Below are 23,239 nucleotides of genomic sequence, written 5' to 3'. Positions count from 1 at the left end.
GGTCCAGACTAAAGATGAATCTTCCCACTTCAAAAGATCTGGTTTAAAGCTGTGTCTTCCACCTCATGATATGGACTAAAGTAGGTCTTCTCACTTTACATAAATTAGTCAAAAAAAATCCTTCATAGGTGTACCTTGCTGCTTGGGTTTAGTTAATCTTAGATATAGTTGGGTTGATAGCCATCACAGGAGTGTAGTCTTCCTTGTTCGCCATTTTGAATGGTAGGTGTTAATCATATGCATGCCCAATCATGCATAGGCATGATATGGTAACTTGGAGATTTTCCCTAAGTGGTTGCTAGAAGACAGATTTGCCTTATTGCACATGAACCTCAAACCAATTCAGGTCAGATCGGCCCTTCTATTCTTCATACCCAGATACACTGGGAAACTCTTGAATAGAAACTGTCTAAGTTTGATTGTCAAAAGGGGCCTAGAAACTCATCCTATGATCCACAAATGGGAATGCCTGCATCCTGATTCAGGTGAGGGATGAGGAGCTCCGAGGTTGCTAGGTACACTGTAGTGAGATGGGTGTGTTCACAACATGTTCCGAATAAGGAAATAGGGGCCCAAGTGCATTATTGCCAGAGGGAGTGTGCATAGCCCAACTCAATGGAGAACCTGGGGAACTAATTTACCTCCACGGCTTGCCTGACTCCTCACTATTTTAATTTTTTATTCAGTTTATGTTTTACAGATCTATTATCCTCACCTTCTAGAATATTTATGCTGTATGCGTGGAGTCTTTCGTTTCTTTTGTCGCAAGAAATATCTCCAGCATCATGAATAGTAGGTAATTAATAAGCATTTGTACAAACAACATATGATTGCATGCACTAACCTGAGTGCTATCTAGTATATTTGCACATATGGCAAATTTCATAATCTGTGATTTTTAGAATTTAAAAGCTTAACATTCAACATTTTCATTTAGCAAGTGTTTATTGAGGCTTACCATATTAACATTGCGATTCATCTGAGTCCATACAGGGCATCAGATGCCCTGGAGCTGGAACCAGCTGACCTGGATGTGGGGAACTGAACTATGATCTGTTGCAAGTGCAGTAAACACTCTTAACTTCTAAGTCACCTCTGTAGGACCTACATGTTAGCCTTTCAAAATAATTACTTGTTTGTTTATGTATGTTTTTTCATACTTGGGCCTGGACCAAGGATTTCACACATGCTCAGCAAGCACTTGGCCAGAGATCCATATCCTAAGGCCTTTATCATATCATTGCTATTAATAAATGTCTTTATTGTGCAACAAAGAGTAGGACCCAGTGCTACTACTGTTCATTAGATGCAATCATTCTACCACTGAGCCGCACCCTCACCTGGGCTCTATTAATTTCTTTACTGTATAGGCCTGAATCTGTATCTGTCTGTGGGGAGCATGAACCTTATGGATGTGCCTCTGTAGAGGCCAAAGGGGGACATGTGTTCTCTCTCCCTTCCTCCCTCTCTCCCTCCCTCTCTCCCTCCCTCCCTCTCCCTCCCTCCCTCCCTCCCTCTCTCCCTCCCTCCCTCCCTCTCCCTCTCCCCCTTTTTCCCTCCTTCCCACCCTCCTTCCCTCCCTTCCTCTCTCTCTCTCTCTTTCTCTCTCTCTCTCTCTCTCTCTCTCTGTATGTGTCTGTCTGTCTGTTTCTCTTTCTGTCTCTTTCCTTGTTTCTCTCTCCATCTGTCTCTCTTTTTCTGTCTCCGTCTCTCTTCTTTACATTGGAATGGAGTTTTTCATTGACCTTGAACTTGACAGGTAGCCATCAAGCCACAATCATCTTCCTGTTTCTTTTGTCTTCAGCATAAGTGTTACAGCTGTACAGAGTTGTGCTCAGTTTTACTCAGGTGCTGGGTTCAAAACTCAAGTCTTTGTGCTTGAGTAGCAAGAACACTTACCAGCTGAGCTTTTGCCCAGCTTACATGCCTTGTCAATGGAAATGTTTGTATCGTGCACATGTGTGTGTGCATACATTCATGATTCTCTCTCTACTCTCTCTCTACTCTCTCTCTCTCTCTCTCTCTGTGTGTGTGTGTGTGTGTGATGTTAACACTGGGAAATTCTGCTGTGTGGGTTTTCTACTGTGTAGGTTGTCTGACCTTGAAAAGACAGGCTTACACAGTCAGGGCTAGCATGAAGCAAGTAGTCACAAAGACGAAATGTCAAAATGGCCTTGAACACGAGCAAAATTTCCAAAGAGAACATTAAAAATGAAAAAAGAATATTAAATTGTAGTTTTTCCACAATGTTTTCTATCAGAGCAAGATCATGTTTCAAAGTGTGAGTTTGAGTCTTTGGTGTAGTTAGCAACAAAATGAGATAATGTCTTCGCTGTGATCTATAAGAAACCTATTTAGGCCCACATGATTTTGGAATATGTAAATATTATAGAGAAGATTTATTAATTATAATCAAATAAATCTTCACTCCTGTTATTTTTCCTTTAGCTTTATTCATATTTTATACAGTTATTGGATCTTCAAAGGATCATGAATTGACTATGTTTAAATTTGCACAATCTGTCAAGTCCAGGCAAACATATTTGTAAGGTCTCTCAATGTGGAACCAATAGGGTTTTGTGGCTCTCATTTTTTCTCCACTTTCCACTCGTGAGCTGTGGGGTTTATTGGAGTAGGGCCTTTTTTCCCCCTACTATAAGTTAATCATTTCCCAGTATTTGGGAAAAAAATAACACAGAAATTCACTTCCATTTTATTCTCAGCTATGGCATTTTCGGTCTCACATTTGAACATGGTAGAAATGTATTTTGAAGTTTGTAACTTGCTGAGTTGCCAGGAAAGTAGCAATAACTAGCAATCTACAATAACTAGCCCTGGTGCCTCACAGTAGTGTCTGGCATCACAGTTTCTACCCGGCTCACACGGAAGCCTCAGATGGATCAGAAGGAACTGTTTTATTCAGAGAGCTTCAATTTAATTAGAAGATCAACAGATTTATTTTTCTACAGGGTCAGGGAGTCAACCCAAGGCCAGAAACATGCATAAAAGATCACAACCCCTGAGCTACGTTCCAAACTCTTTAAATGCAAGTCTGAATAGACATAAATGACAAGGCACATTATAGTAAAATCTGTAGGCAAGGAAGAGAAAACAGAAGAAGACATTATCGTGGGCCAGGGTGATGAGAAAAGGCCTCTGGTAAGAGGGGGCATTCGAGCTAAAGTTCCTGCCAATCATCTGCACTGTTGGGCGAGAAGGCAGAACATTATGAATAGACTAGAGGAAGCTTATTGCAACTTCTGCAAGCGGGGGTGGGGAGGGGGAACTGCAAAGTACATGGCCTACAATGGCACACGAAGGTGTCCTAGTTGCATATTCAATATTGAATTAGAGTATTATGCATAGTTTACTGGCTCCACTAGACTTGCAGGTAACTTTCATTACTCCAGTAATCCATCACTAGAATTTAAGGTTCAAGAAAGGTGGGTCACAACATATGTTTCCTGGAGCTTCACAGTTTAGAGTGTCTGAGAGGGCAGGGAACAGCAAGCCTCTACAGTTTACAACATTTATGTTTCTTATAGAATAGTACTAGCCAGGAATTTTTGGCAATGAAAATTGAAAAGTTTCAAGGCCTCTTAGTAATGTTAAAAGTTGTATCATGCCTGTAAGGATCTGAAGTCATTGCATTCTGGGCTCTGAGTCTGTTTTATGTGAACCAAGATTTCTTGTGACATCATAGGATACTTGGTTTAATAGGGAATAGTCCATGGTAGATAAACATCACAAGTCTCTCTTGCTGTGTAAGATCATTTTATTTCCATGACGTCACATATCATAACTACAAGATAAAATATATTCTTACTTAGCATTCTGTGTTTAAAACCAGAAGCACTGGGAAAAATCTGCCACAGAATGGAATTATTATTATTATTATTATAATTTTTAGATTTTCCCATTTGAGTGCACCACAATGGATAAAGGAGGAGCAGAACGTCTGACATGCTATTTTTCCAGCTATGAAATTATCATAATTAGAGAAAGTGAGATATTTTGGTATTTAAAAGAGCTTATTAGTTCTTTGAGTAATATTTATAAACAAATATTTGCATTTAAGATATATGTAATTAAATGAAGCCTAATCGAAGAAACTAGTTTGAGGGGCTGTAAGTTAATGGTTATTTATAGTTGCCACAAAATTGATAGGGATTCTAGATATTAAAAAAGTGTCTGATTATGTCTGTGTTGTCATCACTCCTGAGGGGGCAGGAGAAATATTTACTTCACAGATGTTCCGGAATCAATGGTTGTGCAGTATGAAGAATTGGTGACATGCATGTGAACTATATGGAACTATATGAATTCCTGCACAATGGTAGCTAGGATTATGGGAGTGGTGATATCTTTGTACATGACACCACAGCTAAGAACCCAGAGCACACGTGTCTGTTACTGTGACCTGTACTTTGTGAGTCCGTTTGGGGGTCTGTGGTATATTGCTAGCCCATTGCAGTTCTGTGGCATACTGCCTTAAAAAAAGGGTCACAGGTGAGAGCTGAGGATTTGGAGGATCATGTATTGATTATTAATATGAGTAATATATATCATTATTATTAGGAATTCTTATCAACTTTTTGTAATTCATTTGACTTACATTATAATGCAGTCTTAGGTTTATAAATAATTAAATTGAAATGAAAAGGAATTCATCAGTTTTCCTCATCCATCCTGTACCAAGCTCTAAGCATTCAAATCTTGGCTTTTTCTAGTGTTGCAAGGAACCTCTTTTTTGTTCCAGCTACCCAGAACCAAAATAATCACACAGACTGGACCCTCCCCACAGCTGTAGCTGAGGTTTTCTACAAACTAGTTGGTGAGATTTGCTACATATAAAGAATGCCTATGTCCTTGAGAATTTTCCTTATAGTTTTATTATTATTATTATTATTACTAACAGGTTGTTAATGGATTGACTTATATGGGCTTGGAAATTTATAATGGCAGAAGAATAAGGAACATGACTCAAACAGCATGCTTATGAGTTCATTCTGATACCCCTCATACTAGTAATTTTCTAAGTCCCTTTCCCGATGCTGAGGCAACTGACCTGAGCCTTGGCAGGAAGTCAGTAGAGCTGGACTCTTCTGTCTCCCAAAAGAAACCAATTGACTTTTACATTTTAGAGTCATGCTCTTATATATTTCTGTGTTTGCCATATAGACTATCACATTTTGGTCAAGGAGACGTTTTAATTCCCCTTTCCCAATATGTCTGCCAGCTGTGTGCTTCTCATGCCCTTTGCATTGGTGAGATATCCTATTACAGAACTCAGTGGGAGCTGGAGACAATCAGCCATACATCTGATCCTTGGGCAAAGACCCATTAACAAGAGTAGAGGTGACACTGTGCTTTGTGTATGTGTTCTTTGTTGAGGAGGGATGAGTGGAATTCAAGGATTTTCTCTGTTGGTTTTATTTAAAATTTATTGATCTCTAATTTCCACCATTATTTTTCTACTTATTTGAAAAAGGAGGAGCCTTACTGTACTCCTCCTTTTCTTTCTTTAAATGAAATCTTGGTCTAGCCATGTTAATATCTTTATTTTCTAACATATACATTTAATATCCTGAATTTATTTCAAGTGCTGCTTTTGAGGCATTTTTCCCATTGTGAGAAATTGTACATTCATTCTCACATACTCCAAATGTCCTAGAAATTTTATTGATTCATATGTTGTTTATAAGTGTTGTATAATTTCCAATGGTTTTCCTTTTCTAACAGTGTTTGTGGTATTGATTTCAAGTGTGATTACATTGTCATTCTAGAGCATATGTTGCATTATTCTATTATTTGAAATGGTTGAAGGAGTGTCTTATATTAAATATTTTACATACCTCATGCTACATAAAGGTTGAATCCTCCTGTTGTTTCATGGAGTTCCTATAGGTGCCATCCAGTGAAGGCTGACAGGTCTGCTCCTGGTCACTGGATCCTTGATTTATTGTACCTGCCAGTTGTTATAAGGTATTTTTTAGGACTCTTTATCTATAACAGTGAATTGTCTATTTTATTATTGGGTATTTCTTTCTTTATTGTTGGTGTTGGCAGTGTAGGTGAGCACTTATTGTTACCCGCCCTTGGGTTTTTAAACAGTGTGTTGTGTTGTTATCTATAGTGTAGGCTGGACTCAAACTCAAGATCTTTCCTCCACCTCCCCTAAATTGTTATATTTCAGGCATGAGCCATGACACTCCACTCAATCAGGTCCTTCCTTCCTTCCTTCCTTCCTTCCTTCCTTCTTTCCTTCCTTCTTTCTTTCTTTCATGTATTTTGATGTTCTTATATTATGCTATCGTGCTGTTTGGGACACCATCACTATGTAATACTCCTGTTTAGCACTGATCATCTTTTATGCTCAGTCTCTCTCAATTTTTGAGGTATCTCAGCTCCATTTTGATTTTGTTAGCAAGTGTATCTCTATCCACTTTCCCTTAACTGTTTCTTTTTTTAAAAATACAAGCATAAATTTCTTATGTCACTGGATCTTTTCTGTTGACATTCTCTGCATTTTCATTGATGTTGCTAGACCCTACACATTTAAAGTGACAATTGGTGCAGATGAATTGACAGCTACTGTATGTAACTGTTTTCGATTCTCTTTGGTCTTTGTTTCTGATTTTTTGCTTTGACTTTGTTTTTCGCTCAGTTTTTGTCTTTGCCATTTTATAGAGTGTTTTACTTTATTTTTTCTTTCCTTTGATATTGTATTGATTGCATCTCTTTTTACACAATTTAGTGGTTGCTTAAAACTTCGTAATATATTTTAAAGCTGTTCAATTATTCTATCAGAAATTCCTTTTTTATTTCTAGCATTTCATTTTTATTTAATTAAGTTTCCATGTCTTCAGATACATTAACAATTTGCTCTTCCATATTATCTATTTTGTCCTCTAGATGTTCTAACACTTTAATCAAACTTATATGAAGTTCCTGGTCTCATAATTCCAACATTCCCATTAGAGTTTGGGTGTTTGCTTTGTGGCTTCAGACTGTAGCACTATTTTGCCATTTATAATATTTTGTAGTACTTGGTATTGTTTGCTTAAGAGTGGACGTGATGTAGAAACAAGGGGAAGAGTAAGCCTTCAATGTGAATCCATGTGTTTATCAGGCTAAAAGTTGGGTGTGTTTAAAGTTCTCTTCAGCTACAAATGCCAGGGTTTTAATCTCCTCCAGTGTCTTCATTTTCTTTGTATTTCCTGGTGAAATCCTTTTGAAGTAAAACCTGGCATGCAATATTCTTTAAACTATAACTCTATATTACATAGATACATGCTCCGCTGATGTAATTTTGAAGTTATGAAGAGGGCTATGATATTCTAAGTTTAGATTTGGTTTGAGATTTGGACCATCTGTATGTCTGGGCTGTGAACTTTACCATTAATGTTACGTTTCTGCTGTGGAGTCAACTGCTTCCCCTAAAAACCAAGATCAAACTCTTATCCTGTAAGGGTATCTAGGAGGGAGATCATAGGTAGATCGATAGGCTCAGCAGAGATCTTGAGGGTGAGGCCTTCATAATCAAATTAGATTACTTAGTCTTTTAAGTAGAGATGCTACACAGCTTGCTATACAAGAATACAATGTGGAGCTGACCCCAGAGAACCCAGCTGTGCTGGAGTCCTGATCTTAGATATTGTTAGCCATGTGAACTGTGAGAAAATAAATGCCATATTTCATTATTAATGGAACCACATATTATGAATCTAAGAGCACAGTATTCTTTGAAAGTTAGAAGTCCATGCTACAGTCATTTATAGTTTAAGAGAAACACAGACTTGACGAAATGATTTAAACATCTTAATCAATATATTCATAACTATTTAAATTCCTATGCTACTTAATGATTAAATATAGTATGTCTCTTTGTACACTTACAGAATAAAGTTGGGCCCAGAGTTGTATATTTGTAACAAGCAGAAGATGTTATGTGTACCTCAGATAAACCTAAAATATATAATTTTGTAATACATAACTGAATTCCATCTAGTTAGTAGATCTTTATTCAATCCCAGGCACTCAGGTGACCAGACCATGGCCATATAAAATAAATGTGGATTGAAGCAAATAAGGATTTTTCTGTATGTCACTTACTTTCCTCCAGATACAAATGTTACCTTCAAGTAAACAGAAGCAAATGAGTCTGAATGATCTTGGGTCTGAAACGTTGCTAGGCCCTAGCAGTTTCTGTTATGTTTAAAACAAAACTTGCTAAATTAGTTATAGCACAGGATTCTTTTGGATGATATAAGCAGACACGTGTTGTAAATCCTTAACAGATATTTATCACCTTACATATTTGACTTTATTATGTTCACCTCAAGGAGAATACTGCCAAGGCTCACAGTAAGTCTGATGCACAACTTGATTGGGTTTGTCCAGACAAGAATGTGAATAAGGAAAGATGTATCTGCTCAAGCTGCTGAGCACTTCCTGGAGCAGGAGAGAAATGAGCCAGAATTCAGGATACTGTCTCATTTGCTACAGTGCATTTTGTTGACTCCATCTGAGACTCTAAAGGGAAGATGCCTCGCCCCAACCATTGAATTATGGGAAAAAGCTTTTCTTAATGGCCAGTTTTATGGCTTCAGAGAATGATAGAGAAAGAAACAAAACTCTTTGAAGGGCAGTTTCAGGGTGTGCTTTCTTTCTTCTTGCTGCAAACCTCTAAGGAGGAGTGGCAAAAACAAAAACAAAAATAAAACTCCTCAGTCTTACATTAAAAAAAAACATTTTGGATAAATTAATTAAACCTGAAATAATGGCAAAACATGTGATCGGTAAGGCAATTCTGTAGTACATACTAATGCTCCTTAGTAGAAAAGTCAAATGCCTGTTATTGCATTTTCTCTCTTCCTTCCAAAAACAACCAGGGAGATCTCAGTAAGTTGGGGGCATAAGGGTGCTCCACACATGGATGTCTAAACAGGTAGCAAGGTGGGCACTATACATATGAAACTGGAAGCAGGGATACTTTGTACAATTAATAAAAACAATCTGGATAACAGTAACCTTGAATATGGAGAAAAATTATTTTATCACAAAATTTAGACAGATTGCTAGGTATGTGGAGCTGAAAAATTGCACAATTATTCCTTAATTGTGCATGTTTTTACAAGCCGATGTCAAGGTTCAAATTTATGCATTTGTTTTTATTTTGCCAAATGATTGTGTACATTACTCTATTGAAAGTCAGACTAACTGAGATTAATGCACAGTACTAACTCAATGTGATTAGGGTTTCCTGTTGGCTTTTATGCATTGGCTTCAATACATTAGAAAGTAAACATCTATTATTTTTATTACTTGACTGGATGAAGCATGTTTAACAAAATCATGTCCCTAAAATTAAGAATTACACTCAAATGCAAAATTCATGTTCTATACTTAATATAAAAATAAAAATTGAAATTACTTGGCATGAGTGAGAAAGTCACATGAAACATGCAACAAACCCGCTTAGGCGTTTATTAGAGGGAGGGTGAGGGAGGGAGGGAGAGAGAGAGAGAGAGAGAGAGAGAGAGAGATGCGCGACTAGCTTTTTAAAGCTGCTTAGCACATGCGTACAAGGAGCTGATGTGACTACATGACACTTAGATGACGGGGCTCACACATGTGCACAAGGGCTTAGCCGAGTCATACGTGGATGATGCAACCACGCATGCGTGTGGATCACACGGAACCCTTTAACATCCCCGGGGCCATTAGACACTTCTGCCTGAGCGCTTGTTCACACATGCATGGCCCTAGAACCTGGAGGGTCAGCCGTACTGTGGCTAGAATCATAACAAAAATGGCCATTGTGCCAAAATCCCATTTTTGTGATTCTGTGAATCAAAGTCAATAAATGCTTAATGATATCTATTGATTGAGCTTTCTGTAGTGATTTTTATAACTGGGGATGTGGAAACAAAAACAGAATAGCTAAATGGCAGTGTGGGGTTACACTTAGTATCCCTAATGCACATGTTTCTTTATAGTCATTGTTCTGTGCTGATCCAAGGCATGGCTTCATGACAGGTGTTTCTACACCTCTCTCTGACTCTCTATTTCCCTGTCTTTAAAGTAGGACTTGAAATGACAGCTTTAAGTCTCCTCTGATAACTACCAGGATCTAGCGCACTACAGTGGTATTGCTGACATCTTTGTTGGGAGGTTAAAGTATATTGGTATCTCAAACTTTAGCTCAAAGTAGGATGTGGGTTAGAAAAAGAATCGAAAGTATCGTATTTTATGTCATGAATTAAGTTTTTACATATTGTAATATCATAAGTATATTTTACCTCACTATTTCTACCAAACATGACCATCTTTTTTTCCCATCAGTGTGACTACCAGATGTGGATGTATTCCATCAGGGATCCATCTCACTAGAACACCCATCTTTCATGGTTTCCACAGTAACCATTACCGTGACCATAGCTACCATTCATTAAAGAATAGCTGTGTATCAAGCACTGTTCCAGATTTCCAAGTAGTAATTTGCTTAATTCTCTAAACATCTGCATAATATATTGTTATTTGTCTTCATTTTACTTTGAGGTAGCACGCACACACACACACACACACACACACACACACACACACACACTCCCCTAAATGTACTTATAAATTGTAGAACTAGTCCTTGAATTGTTTCTGGAGACCTTACTTCATAATGTTATGTTTTATTATGTCTGTGTCCTAAATATATTTGAGTCCTAGCATATATCCTGAAATAATCAGTTGGTGAATTCAGATAGTTATATATGAGAACATGGGAAAGAGATTCACTAATTGGAGTCTAAATGATAATGGCAAATGTAATTTGTAATGGCTAGAACATACCCTATAAATAAGAACACTTTTCTAAGTCATTATCTTGCAGATAATTATATAGATGCTAAACTGCAAATTGTAGACATTTGCTTTCTTTGAGCTTATACGTAAATCACTGGTCAATGTCTTAAGTTTTCTAGAAGTCGCTATTGAGCATTAGCTATAGGCAACCCACTGAAACATCTCCATTCTTGTCACTGAAGAGCTCATGGGGTGAGTGAGAGGCTCAGAAAGCTAATCTGATATGCAAGCTTGGTGACCCGAGTCCATGGCACGCACACAAGTGTGGAAGGACAGCCCCGAGCTAACTCCACAGAGTTGTTCTGTCTTCCACACCTGCATTGTGGTGTGCAAATGCAGACTGTACCTTCCTTTCCCGCCCCCCCAGACCTGAAGAATCTCACAGAAACTATATTAATTACAACACTGTTTGGCCAATGGTTCAGGCATATTCACAGCTACTAGCTCTTACATCTCAAACTAACCCATTTCTGTTAATCTATGTATTGCCACGAGGTTGTGCCTTACTGGTAAGGTTCTGGCATCTTTCTGTTTGGGCAACTACATGGCACCTCCCTGACTCTGTCTTCTTTCTCCCTACATTCAGTTTAGTTTTCCTGCCTACCCATATTCTGTCCTGCTAAAGCAGCTTCTTTAGTAACCAGTGGTAATAAAACATTATCATAGCATACAGAGGGGAATTCCACATCAATGGTGCACATGTGTTCTGTCTATATCAGACACTGACATACACAGACACAACATTATTAATAAATAAAATTTTAGAATACACTGCAGCCTCAGATACTCTACATGGTTTAACAGATATTTCTGTGGCATGTTGCAATCAAAATGGTCACCTGCTTTCACTGGAATTTCTTGTGGAAACCTACATGGAACACACAACAAGGCACCATTGACAGTGTTCACTGAATAATCTTAAAGTCTTCCAGTTTACTCTCTACAGTTCCTCAATATACTAATGTACAAATGCATTCCAAATTCCCCTTATTCAAATTTCTTCAACATTAGAGATTACTCTTAATTCTAGTGTAGGAGTTACCAGCTTCATAATTGCATATTTCATAGCATCCTCTTTTCTTCATGGTTCTCTTTCACTCTCTCATCCTAAGAGGTTTTATGATGAGAAAAACTTCAAATCTGAAGTTCTGTTACTTTTATCCAGTGAACAGTTTCAACAGGTACAGTAGACCAAAACTATATCTGAAAAAGAAGATGGCCTGACTCAGAACCAACACTCATCTGATTCCTACCAAGTATTTGTCATTTCTTTCCATGGCCTTTAGCTCTTTTAGCTCTGAATGTATGAATTTCATCAGACACCATAACAGGGGAGACATGTGGGATACAAAATACATCTATATTAACTTACATCACGTTGGCAATGATTTCCTTCTGAAAGAGAACTTTCTCAAATGATGTACTACCTAATAACAGATATTTAATGCAGATATATAATGCAGTTGTTCATAGAAAACATAATTATTGTGGTCATGGTATAATATATATCCAAGAATATATGGCCTTAGTTGAGGGACTGCAGTTTGGCATCTTTGAAGCTGTAAATGTCACCTTTTTTCCTCTGTAGATGCACCACTCATAAGCTGGGAATTGTGTCAATATATCTCACAGGTAGTGTTCACTGATTCAGCATATTCTTGTCTATGAGAGCGCACAGGTGTGAGGGCACACATCAACACAAACTGAGCTTGCTGGCAAAGGAGTCTGAGCATGTGTGGAAGAGAGGAAGAGGGACTGCCATCAAAGCACTCAAGCGCTGGTGGCATCCGCCGGTGGCTCAGGCTAATTGGGTGAGGGAGATTGGTCTGCTCTCAGGCTCTAGGAGAGTTTGTCGATGGCTCAGTTTGGGAAGTCTTCAGAAGCAAGAACACAAATATCAAGGACAATGTTTTCCATTTTAAAAGGGAAGCCTGCTCCTTGTCCCACTTCGGACACTTGTGACTTTTGACCTAGAGATGTGGAGCTTTGGGTATGATTTCTTGAGAACTCTCCCAATGTGTCCTAATGCTCAAATTTGGCCCTCTTCCATGCTCTGCATCAATAAGGGTCACATATTACTATTATTTTATATTTCAAATAGAAGTTGTTGAGTAGAAAATATACTGAGATAAAAGGTATTATAAATCGTCTGTGAGTGCTTCATTTTACAAGAAAGGCAGGGCAAAATGAAAGTGAGGTGTTACACATTCTCTCTCTCTCTCTCTCTCTCTCTTTGTGTGTGTGTGTGTGTGTGTGTGTGTGTGTCTGTGTGTTCTCTTTCCTCTCTCTTTATCTGAGAATGCTTTATTCTGGGAACACTGTTTAATAAATATAGAAGATGCTCCTGATCTTCTATAAAGTGTTTTCAACCTTTATATTTCAAACCATCTCTAGTACATTCAAAAAGCTTAATATACTGAGAATGCCACCTCATATACGTAAAACTCTACTACTTGGAGGACAAGAAAACAATGCCTCAGCCTGCTTAGTGGACATCCAAATGTTTTCAAATGGGCACACAGGCATAAAGAGCTACCTATCCTTATAAACCACTACGCTTGCGGTCACTGTCCTCTTTGAAGAAGTTCCAACCCCTACGCACCCCCGCACCCCCAATCTGGCTCAAGTCCCTACACTGTAGTCTTGGCAGACTCTGACCAGATTGCTCCTCCTCTCAAATGGTTCTGCAGTTTGGAACTGAGTGTGGAACAGGAATGAGCAAATGAACAAAAGAAGCAAGAGGAAGTGGGTTTCAAGCGGGTGGGGAGATCAAGGGAGTAGCATAATTTTACACAGAAAAAAAAACCAAATAGATCTAGAAAGGCAAAAGATCATTTTAAAAGGTATTTTTTTCTTTTCCATTTGTATTTATAAAAGGGAGAAAGTTCCATAATAAGAGAAGCTAAAAGTGATTACGATGTGACTACTCAGTATTATTTTCATTGATACACATATTATTTTAAAGGTAAACTTAAGTTGGTGCTACAGGAAATAGAAATTGTACCTGTTGGTTTGGTGTGTTAAATAGTTGCTTTAAATATAGCATCTTTGATCACCCCATGATTGGAAACAAAGGATTAAAGAGAGCCCATTTATGGCCCCATGATTTTCAAAGAAACACTGTGTCATTTATTTATAAAATGCATTCATTTAGGAAAATTAAAATGATTTCTGAAAAGCCTCTCTATCAAAATGCAGAGAGACACGTGCCACAGAACACAAAAAGATCAAGCTGAACTCAGCCCTGGTTGGAAAGTCTCATGATCTCCTTAATAATGAAAAGATGCAAAGCTATGATCACATGGAATTTATTCCAACCTGAAATGCAAGAATTAATCTATGGCAAGTCTCATTCTTACAGATCCAAAAACACTTTCAAGCAAGGCCTTGTTCTTTTTCCTCTTATGCTCAAAGTGTGATCCATGTTGGAATCTTCCTACGCAGTCATGTACTCATTAGCTTTCTCTTGAAATTAGTTTTCTGACATTTTAAGATTTTGTTTCTGAAGATCATTAAGGAAAAGAAAATACTTTCTCTGACTTGCCACGCTTTTGTCGTTACATAGAATTGCATAGTGTATCCAGTTACCTTTTCTCTCAAGGGGCATTTATGGCCCCCAAGGTAATTGTAGCAGCTCACACTCAAAGTGGTTCTCAGTGTCAGACACTCTCAGGTGAGCATGGAGTGGGTTAGAACACTTAATGTCATACGGATTGTATTTTTAGGTTCCTGGTGTCAAACTCATTTTTCTAAGAAGCATGCTGTACCATAGTATATTTCTCATGCTTGAATAACAGAAAACTCAGAGATTATGGCCTTGGACATCAATATCTGAGGTGGGAGAACTCATAATGATCAACAGAAAGTAATTAGTCAACTGAATAATTTGGTGATGAGGTAGCTATTATTGCTAAATAATAATTTTAATACTTTGGTAAGGAAATGTCTATGTACCACAGCAATCTGGGGGGTATCTTAATAAAGGTTTCTAAGGAAATTAAATGGATAGAAATGGTCTATCCATTTATCCTCACTAGGTTCTAGATTATATATAATGTAGATACCATTTTGGATTGGTAAAGGAAATGAAAACCCACTAAAGTTGAAAATGGCTCCAAGCTCCATTTTCTTTCTTCTTGGAAAACATTTCAAAATACCCAATGAATTTTTCCCCTACTTAGGATAGATTAACCTGAGATTTCTGTTCAAGTGTTTATGGCAAACCAAACCAAAATCATTATTTTATCTTCAAAATTTCCTCTGACTTAGTTTGTAATCAAAGAGGTAGTTCCGTACTGATTGACAATTAAGTACACATATAAGTTCTTTAGGAAAATGGCTATATGAAAAACAATATTTTTAATAGTATATGATTTTTAAGACTGAAGGAACAAATCCAATTCCTTGCATAGACCATAAAATACAAGTAGACCCTTAAAAACCACCATATGTATAGTTGTGCTGTGTTGTAGTTTTTGTATGTGAACTGTATGTGTGTTAGCAGGTGATTCTCCTTCTTAGGACATAATAATTTGTTTTATTTAATGTTGGTTGAATGTATCCAGCATCTAAGTAAAGCAGCCTCAACTAAAGTATAGAGATTTAATTATTTTGCCAAATGATACTTAAGTTTATGTCTCTTAAAGTTCTATCAATGATAAAGTTCTAAAATATAAGGAAATCTCACAAAAAGCAGATAAGAATCAAGTTTTATAACACACTGTCTTATAGTTTTTTTAACAAGATGGAGAGTGTACTTAAAGGAAAACAATGTTCAAACAAGCATCAGTTATTTTGTGTGTGCACATATGTGCGTACATGCATGTGTTCGTGTGTGTGTATGTGCATATGGCTGTGGTTTTGTAAGTTTTAGTTTCTTTCACCTATTTCTCACAGCAAAAAGAAATTATCTTGTCACTAGGATGCAATCATATAAGACCATCACATGTTGACCAAAGTTTTCAAAACACCGTTATCCAGTGCATAGATACACCACAAACAGACTGTTTGATGTATATTTGAAATTGCTTAAGGTTTACAAGCAGTGGCACACAAAGCACAAAAACATCCTTTAGATTAAACCCTATGATAGTATCACAGTCCAGATGTTGGCACTGATTGTCCTATTTATGAGAAGAAATGCTTATCAAATTATTGAGTGTTCATCAGGAACCTGAACATTCTATATAGTGAGGTAGAAAAGTTGGATGAAAACTAAGAAGAAAAAGTTGATCACTACCTGATGTCAAGGTTCTGCATGTCAATGGTGCGTTGGCAGCCTAGGTATAGCTTAGGAACACTGTGTTTCCCTATCACTTCATGGAACACCCATTGAAATGGATTAGGTTTGTGGATTCCTGGACCTATAACTCGAATACATAACAACCTCCAACAGAACTATTCCTAAACTTTTGATGATTATAAACTATTTAATATGAACTATATGTCACTTTCATCTTTCTTACATTTGGAATATGTTCAATTGACATGAGCATCATATATATTTTTTACATACAATGCATTTTGAAATATGCATATCAATCGCTTGACATATTGAAAATTTTATATCCTTCTTTAAAAAAAACTATAGCCCTTAGATGTATCTTCCTTTTTGAATCTAAGCATACCTTTTCACTGTTGACTAATATGATTCTTCAAGAGAAGCAACTAAATCTAATTTCATTGTAATGGAGGAGAGCTATAGGACAATGCCTTCCCCATTTTCAATATATCAAGTACCAGAAATTTAATATGACTGAATGAACTAAAATTAGAGACATTATTGAAAATATTGGTTTCTAACTGAAAACTCCTTTTAGGAGTCTGCTTTACATTTTTTTTTCTATCCTCAATGCCTTCTTATTAATAAAACCAGAAACTGAAGATAGTATTGCACATACTAAAAAGGAACAACAAAACACTTTGGTTGTGGTCTCTCAATATATGGTATTGCTCAATGCTGCTTACTGTGAATTGCTCTAATTTCATAATACAAAAGTCTCAATTTCAAAACAGGTTCAGGTTGTCTAGGTAACAGAATTTCTGACAAATTAATAGTGTAATACTTTGGGTGGCCCATGAGATCTTTCATTATGTGTTTCCCAACTGTTATTTACAGTATGATGACAATTCATAATTTGTCAAAAAGTGAAGAGCAATGGGGTACATCTAAGAGATGACCGGAGATTCCTCTCCAGTGTAAGTGAGGTGGACAGAGGTCATGTGGAACATGCAGGACAATGCCTTTTCTCATCTTTCTTCCTCATGCTCAGTCTTCTCTTGTAATTCTCCTATGTGTAGACTTTAACAAAGATAAGAATATAGGTCAAAGTGGAAAAGATTGGTTGTGTCTTAGTAAAATCATAAAAACCATCAATACAATGGTTTCTTCAAAGAGATCACTGTAATAACGTGCCACAGAGAAACAACTTAAATGTAGGCTCTCTAGTGATCCACTACCCAAAATAAATAATGATTTATGTCAAATGAGTAATGCAAAATGCTGACTTCATTTTTCTTCCAACCTGACATTCTCAATGTGAAAGAATATGACATTTTCTAAATAATTAATTTGGATTACTGAAGACAGGGATGACGACTAGTCTGGAAGCACAGAGTTCCAATCTGCTACTACCTGCTGTGGGAACCCATGTTTCAGTATACATTGTACAACTTGCCACAATATGACAATGGCAATATAAATGTCAGCAGAAGAGGCAAAATTTCCAAAAAGCTATTTTGTAGGCAAAGACAAATTACAATTGAAGTAGTAAAACCTTTGATAGGGTATCAGATTAAAAGAAAGGTAAATTACAAATTTTAGGGAGAAAATGATCTTTCAAAGAACAGCTAAAAGGTTGGGGTAATCAAAGAAATACTCAAGGCTCTACTGCTATCAGTCAAAGATAAAAGCAGCAATGGAGAAATGCACAATTTGTCGATTCTAATAAGAGCTTCAAAGAATGAGATCAAATGTGATGAGATTCTCTTTAAGTGACTTTGAATAGCATTCTAATCCAGCTTCTTCAGACCTAGAACAAGACATAAGGAGACAGCATGAGAATTTGTTGCCAAAAGCTACATGACATTGTTCCTGCATACTTAGCTCCCGATATTAGTATCCCGAAAATAACATCTACTTATTTCCCCTCTCCATTCAGGGCAATCCTGAATCACAGCTGGCTTCCCATCTGAAACAAAGAAGGCTTAGGAGTGACTCCTTCCTCTTTCCCAAGTGTCTGCTTTCGAAGCACTAAGCAGTTAAGAAGGCAAACAGAATACACATGTCTGTCCTAAATTTATGGTGGGCGTTTTGTAAAGTGCACAGTGAACGTGTGGGAGAGTTTGTCAGAAGATGATTTAAAAGTGACTTTGTGAAGAAGAAAGATGCAAGGAAAATAAATCAAGATTAGTAAGTGCTCCTAGCAACCAAAACCACAAACCCAACATCTCCATGAAATAGTGGAGAGATCTCCATTGAATAAATTATTGGTACACCTTTATGACCTCAGAAAAACAGAAATAACCTAACCCCCAGGAGAGTTGACTAATTAAAATCAGTACATAAATTAATGAAATAAAAATAAAACAATAAACAGAATGAATAAAACACAAGTTCTTCCTTGAAAATACAAATTTACCCAACAAACCCTCAGTCAAATTTTTCAAAATAAAAGAAGGCTCAACTTAATACAATTTGAGATGAAGAGGGAGCCAGGACAACAGATATCCATGAAACGTGGAAAATCATGAATAATATAAATAGAGCTTGAGACTGATGTAGAAAGTCTCCCGTCTGAAGAAAGCCCAGAACCAAATAAACTCACTAAAGAATTCTATCAGAACTTTAAAGAACAACTAATACTGATAAGACTAAAATTGTTCCATAAAATAGAAAAGGAAGGAAGTCTTCCAAACTCTGGTGAAACCAGTCTTGTCCCAAAACAGATCAAATATTACCAACAGAAATATTACAACCAGATATCTGTGGTGAATACATCTAAAATTTCCCAATAAAACACTTTCAAATAAAATTGGATATCACATCAGAAAGATCATTTATCAAGATCAAACTGATTTTATCCCCAAAATGTAGGGATGGTTCATCACATGCAATTATTGTAATTAATTATTTTAATTTTCCATTTAAGTCAACTAAAGGACAGAAAAGCTACAGAGAAACCCTGTCTCAAAAAAAAAAACTACAGAAGAAGCCTTTCAGAAACCTGACTTCTCTTTATGATAAATGGAGGGAGTGCATACATTATAATAACTCTATATGGCAAAACTGCAGTCAGCATTATACAAAATGGAGAAAGTCCCAAAGCACTAAACACTAAAATCAGAAACAAGACGTGGGTATATATTCTCTACACTTCTATTTAATACAGTAGTTGAAGTCTTAGCTAGAGCAATATGACAAGAGAAGAAAACAGAGGGTAAAAACAAAAACATAGAAGTGAACATATCCCAATTTTCAGATGATAAAACTTTATAAACAAGAGACTCTAACAAAAAGCAAACTCTTAGCACTGATAAATAAGTTCAGAAAATGACAATAAACAAAATTACCACTTCCATATCAACACCTTTCCTATATTGCAACGGCAAACATATTGATATATAATTTAGAGACACAATACCATTTGCAGTAGCCACAAAAAGTACAAAATGTTGAGGAATAAACCAGCAAGGAATATGAGAGTCCTTCACAGTGTAAAATATCAGACCCCGAAGAAAGTATCTGTAAAACACACTAGAAAAATGAAAGACAACACTTATTTATGGGTTAGAAAACTTAATCTCGTGAAAATGGCCATCCTCTCAAAAGCAATCTATAGACTCTATGTAATTGCAGCCAAAATCTAAACACCATTGATAACAAACATAGAGAATAACCAAAAATATTATGTATTACTACAATAGTTCAACTATAGTTAAATCAATCCCAAACAAAAGGAATACTGCAGGAGGCATGTCATACATGATTTCAAATTATTTTACGAATATATGGGTCTCTCGGTTAGAAAGGAAGATCCAGGCATAAGTGCACATCAATACATCTGCTTGATTTTTGACAATGATGAAAAAAATATAACAGGAAAAAACTACAACGTCTGTAAATATTACTGGGAAAAACTGGATTTTCAATGTAGAAAAATGAAACTAGACTCTTATCTCTCACCCTGCACTGAAGTCAACTCTAAATGGACCAAGTACCTCAGTGTGAGATCTGATATTCTGATGCTGATGGAGGAAGAAAGTAGGACATGTGTTTTAGCTGATAGACAATGGTAAGACTATCTGAATGAGACCCTAGTGGCAAGAACGTCCAACCATTGACAGGTGGGATTTTATAAAACTGAAAAGTTTCTGGGTGGCAAAGAACACTGTCAGATGAGTGAATGGACAGCCTACAAAATGGGAGAACACAACCGCCAGCTGTCCACCTGACTGAGGCTTAGTGTCTACACCATGCAAACTAACACAACATAAACATCAAGAAAATAAACAATCCGATTGGAAATGGTCTATGGTATTAAAAAGAAAATTCCCCAAAGAAGAAACAAATGATTAGGAAAACTTTTATCAAATCTCAATACTTTTAGCCACCAGGAAATACAAATTACTGTTACTATAAGATCTTACCTTACTGTCACCAGAGGGCCATTATGAGTAATACCAGTGACAACCAATACTGGCAAGGACGTGGTGAAAGGCAGAAGATTATGGATTGCTGGTTGCAGTGTTTACTCACACAGCCACTTTTGAAAACAGTCAGGGCATTTCACAAAAAACTAGAAATAGAACTGCCATAGGTCTCAACTCTACCTCTCATGGCCATATACTCAAGGAACTTCACATTCTATGACAGACACTATCATAAAAATGTGATACTTATAAAAATAGAATATTACTCAGCTGTAAAGAAAATGAAATCATTAAGTTAGCAAATAAATGAACAGAACTGGGAAAAATACTGAATGAGTTAACTTGGGCCCAAAAAGAAAAATGTCATATGCGCTCTCTCTCTCTCTCTCTCTCTCTCTCTCTCTCTCTCTCTCTCTCTCTCTCTCTCTCTCTCGTGTATCTCCTGGCTTCAACTTCCTTCTTTTGTGGGTTTAGCTTGAAGCAGTAGTGGAAGCCAGGAAACCAGGAAGGAGTCTTCAAAAATTGTGTGTTAAAGGAGGAGACAATTAGGTTATATGAAAAAAAAAGATTGTTTGTTTTCTTTTTTAAAAAAATTAAAATTAAAAAGAAAAAGAAAAATATTTTTTCTTCCTATAGAAAGAACATCAAGTCCAAGGTTTGTGACGACCTTCTCAGAGCTCTTTATCCCGAAAGGGAATTTTCTCTGTGTTCACTGGGAAGCTAGGAGCATTTCTGGAGGAAAGTCTAAGGAAGTATGGGCCCCAGGCAGGTTGAGGACACCATTTCTCCGAAAGACCTTTTAGTTAACTCTTGCTCTTCAATAAAAATAAAAAATAAAGCCGGGCGGTGGTGGCGCACGCCTTTAATCCCAGCACTCGGGAGGCAGAGGCAGGCGGATTTCTGTGGGTTCGAGGCCAGCCTGGTCTACAAGAGTCAGTTCCGGGACAGGAACCAAAAGCTACGGAGAAACCCTGTCTCGAAAATCCAAAATAAATAAATAAATAAACAAACAAACAAATAAAATAAATAAATAATAAAAATTAATGCATTTTAAATTTAATCATATTCACTTACCTTCCCCAATTTTCCCCAGATCCATTCTTTCCTTCTCTGCCCATCCATCTTTGTTTTTGTTTAATTTCTTTAAAGCTATGAAGACCAATTTGCATTATTAAATTTCCTTGGTTGTCTGGTCTTGTGGTGGAGTATGGTTTACTCATCGGGACCTATACTGTTAGGGAAAGCATTCTCTCCTCTCCCAGCACCACCAACTGGCCATAGTTTCAGGTCTGGGGTGGGATTTCATGTCTCATGCCTCCATGCTGGGATTTGGCTTGGCTGAGGTTTGTACAAACTTCTTTGTACTTTGTTACAACCACAGTGAGTATACACATGCGTAGCTACCCTTTATCACTAGGAATTCTGCAGTCACATTTCAGTATTTAGTGGTTCTTAGGCAGTATTTGTCCTGCCACATAGAGGTATAGGATATATTGGGTATTCTATCATTCGTAATACACCTGCCACTCTAGACATTAGTGTGGCAGTAAGCTTTGCTTTTCCGTAAGACCAAGGAAAGTAATTTTCCAGGTTTCCAGGTTTTAATTTGAGGGGTGGAACTGTTGACTCTCACCCTCTTAATATGCAGAAGCCAACAGAAAAGTCATCATTCCCATGTGTTTACCCACTCTGTTAAGCAAGAGTTAACTGCAGTCGCCCAGTTCTGTAGGCTACTGTTTCTGCTACAACCAGTCATGTACCTGGACTTTCCATCTGGGCAGGTTATTGCTAGAAAGAATTCAGCTGAATTATTGAAGGTCAAATCCTTGATGACTGGATCCAGCCCACTCAGAACTCATCCCCGAGCTGTGAGCACTGTCTACCTCGACAAATAGCATGGCATAAGAATCAAGTCACAGACGAGTCACCCCATGTGCTATCTCACTGGGGTCGAAATGCATAGTCTTTCTGTTATAACATTTTCTGTATCACAGCGTCCAAGTTCAAACCACCCTCAGTTCTTTTTCAGGATCTTCTCTCCATTGTTAATGTCTTCCATTGTGTTGTTCCTTAACGAAGAAGTAACCTTTTAGAGATTAATTACCCAGTTCTTCTGCAAAACTTCTTAAGAGCATCCTGTTGTTCTTAACATCGAATCTCACCAACTTCTGCTATTTTCTGTGCCTCACTCCTTGTTTGTGGTTTATTCTCTTTGCGGCACACATCCCCATAGTTGTTTGTGTGTTTCCCTGTTTCTGGAGATGAGTACCAAATTCATTTAATCAGGAAACAGGGCTGTTGATTCACTATTTCTCGGCCCAGCACATGGTCTCGGGGTTGCACGGCAAACTTCTTTCTTTTCAAACAAAAGGGGCTCCAGGATGGCTCAATAGCAAAGAGCACTCGATGTTCTTCCAGAGGACCTGAGTTTGGTTCCCAGCCCCTGATGGAGATGGTTCATAACCATCTACAACTCCTGCCCTGGGATATCCCATGCCCTTGTCTTGTCTTATCCGGCACCCACACATGCGGCATACTTTTAGACTCACTCACATGTATACTTAGAAAAAGGAATTTAAAAATAATCCGATAGGCATTCACTTTGACTTAAGAGATATTTGACTGGAATGAGAGGGAAGGAAAAGAATTAGGTATAAGAAAGTTTTGGATATCAGATCTTTTTTTTTAATTACCATAAGGGGTGGGCAGCTGATGAAAGATGCACAGT

The sequence above is a fragment of the Microtus oregoni genome, unplaced genomic scaffold, assembly GCF_018167655.1.
Source record: "Microtus oregoni isolate MIOR12 unplaced genomic scaffold, Mior012 000007F_ref0000211, whole genome shotgun sequence".
In the NCBI taxonomy this organism is placed as follows: Eukaryota; Metazoa; Chordata; class Mammalia; order Rodentia; family Cricetidae; genus Microtus; species Microtus oregoni.
Note: the sequence above shows the minus strand (reverse complement) of the source record.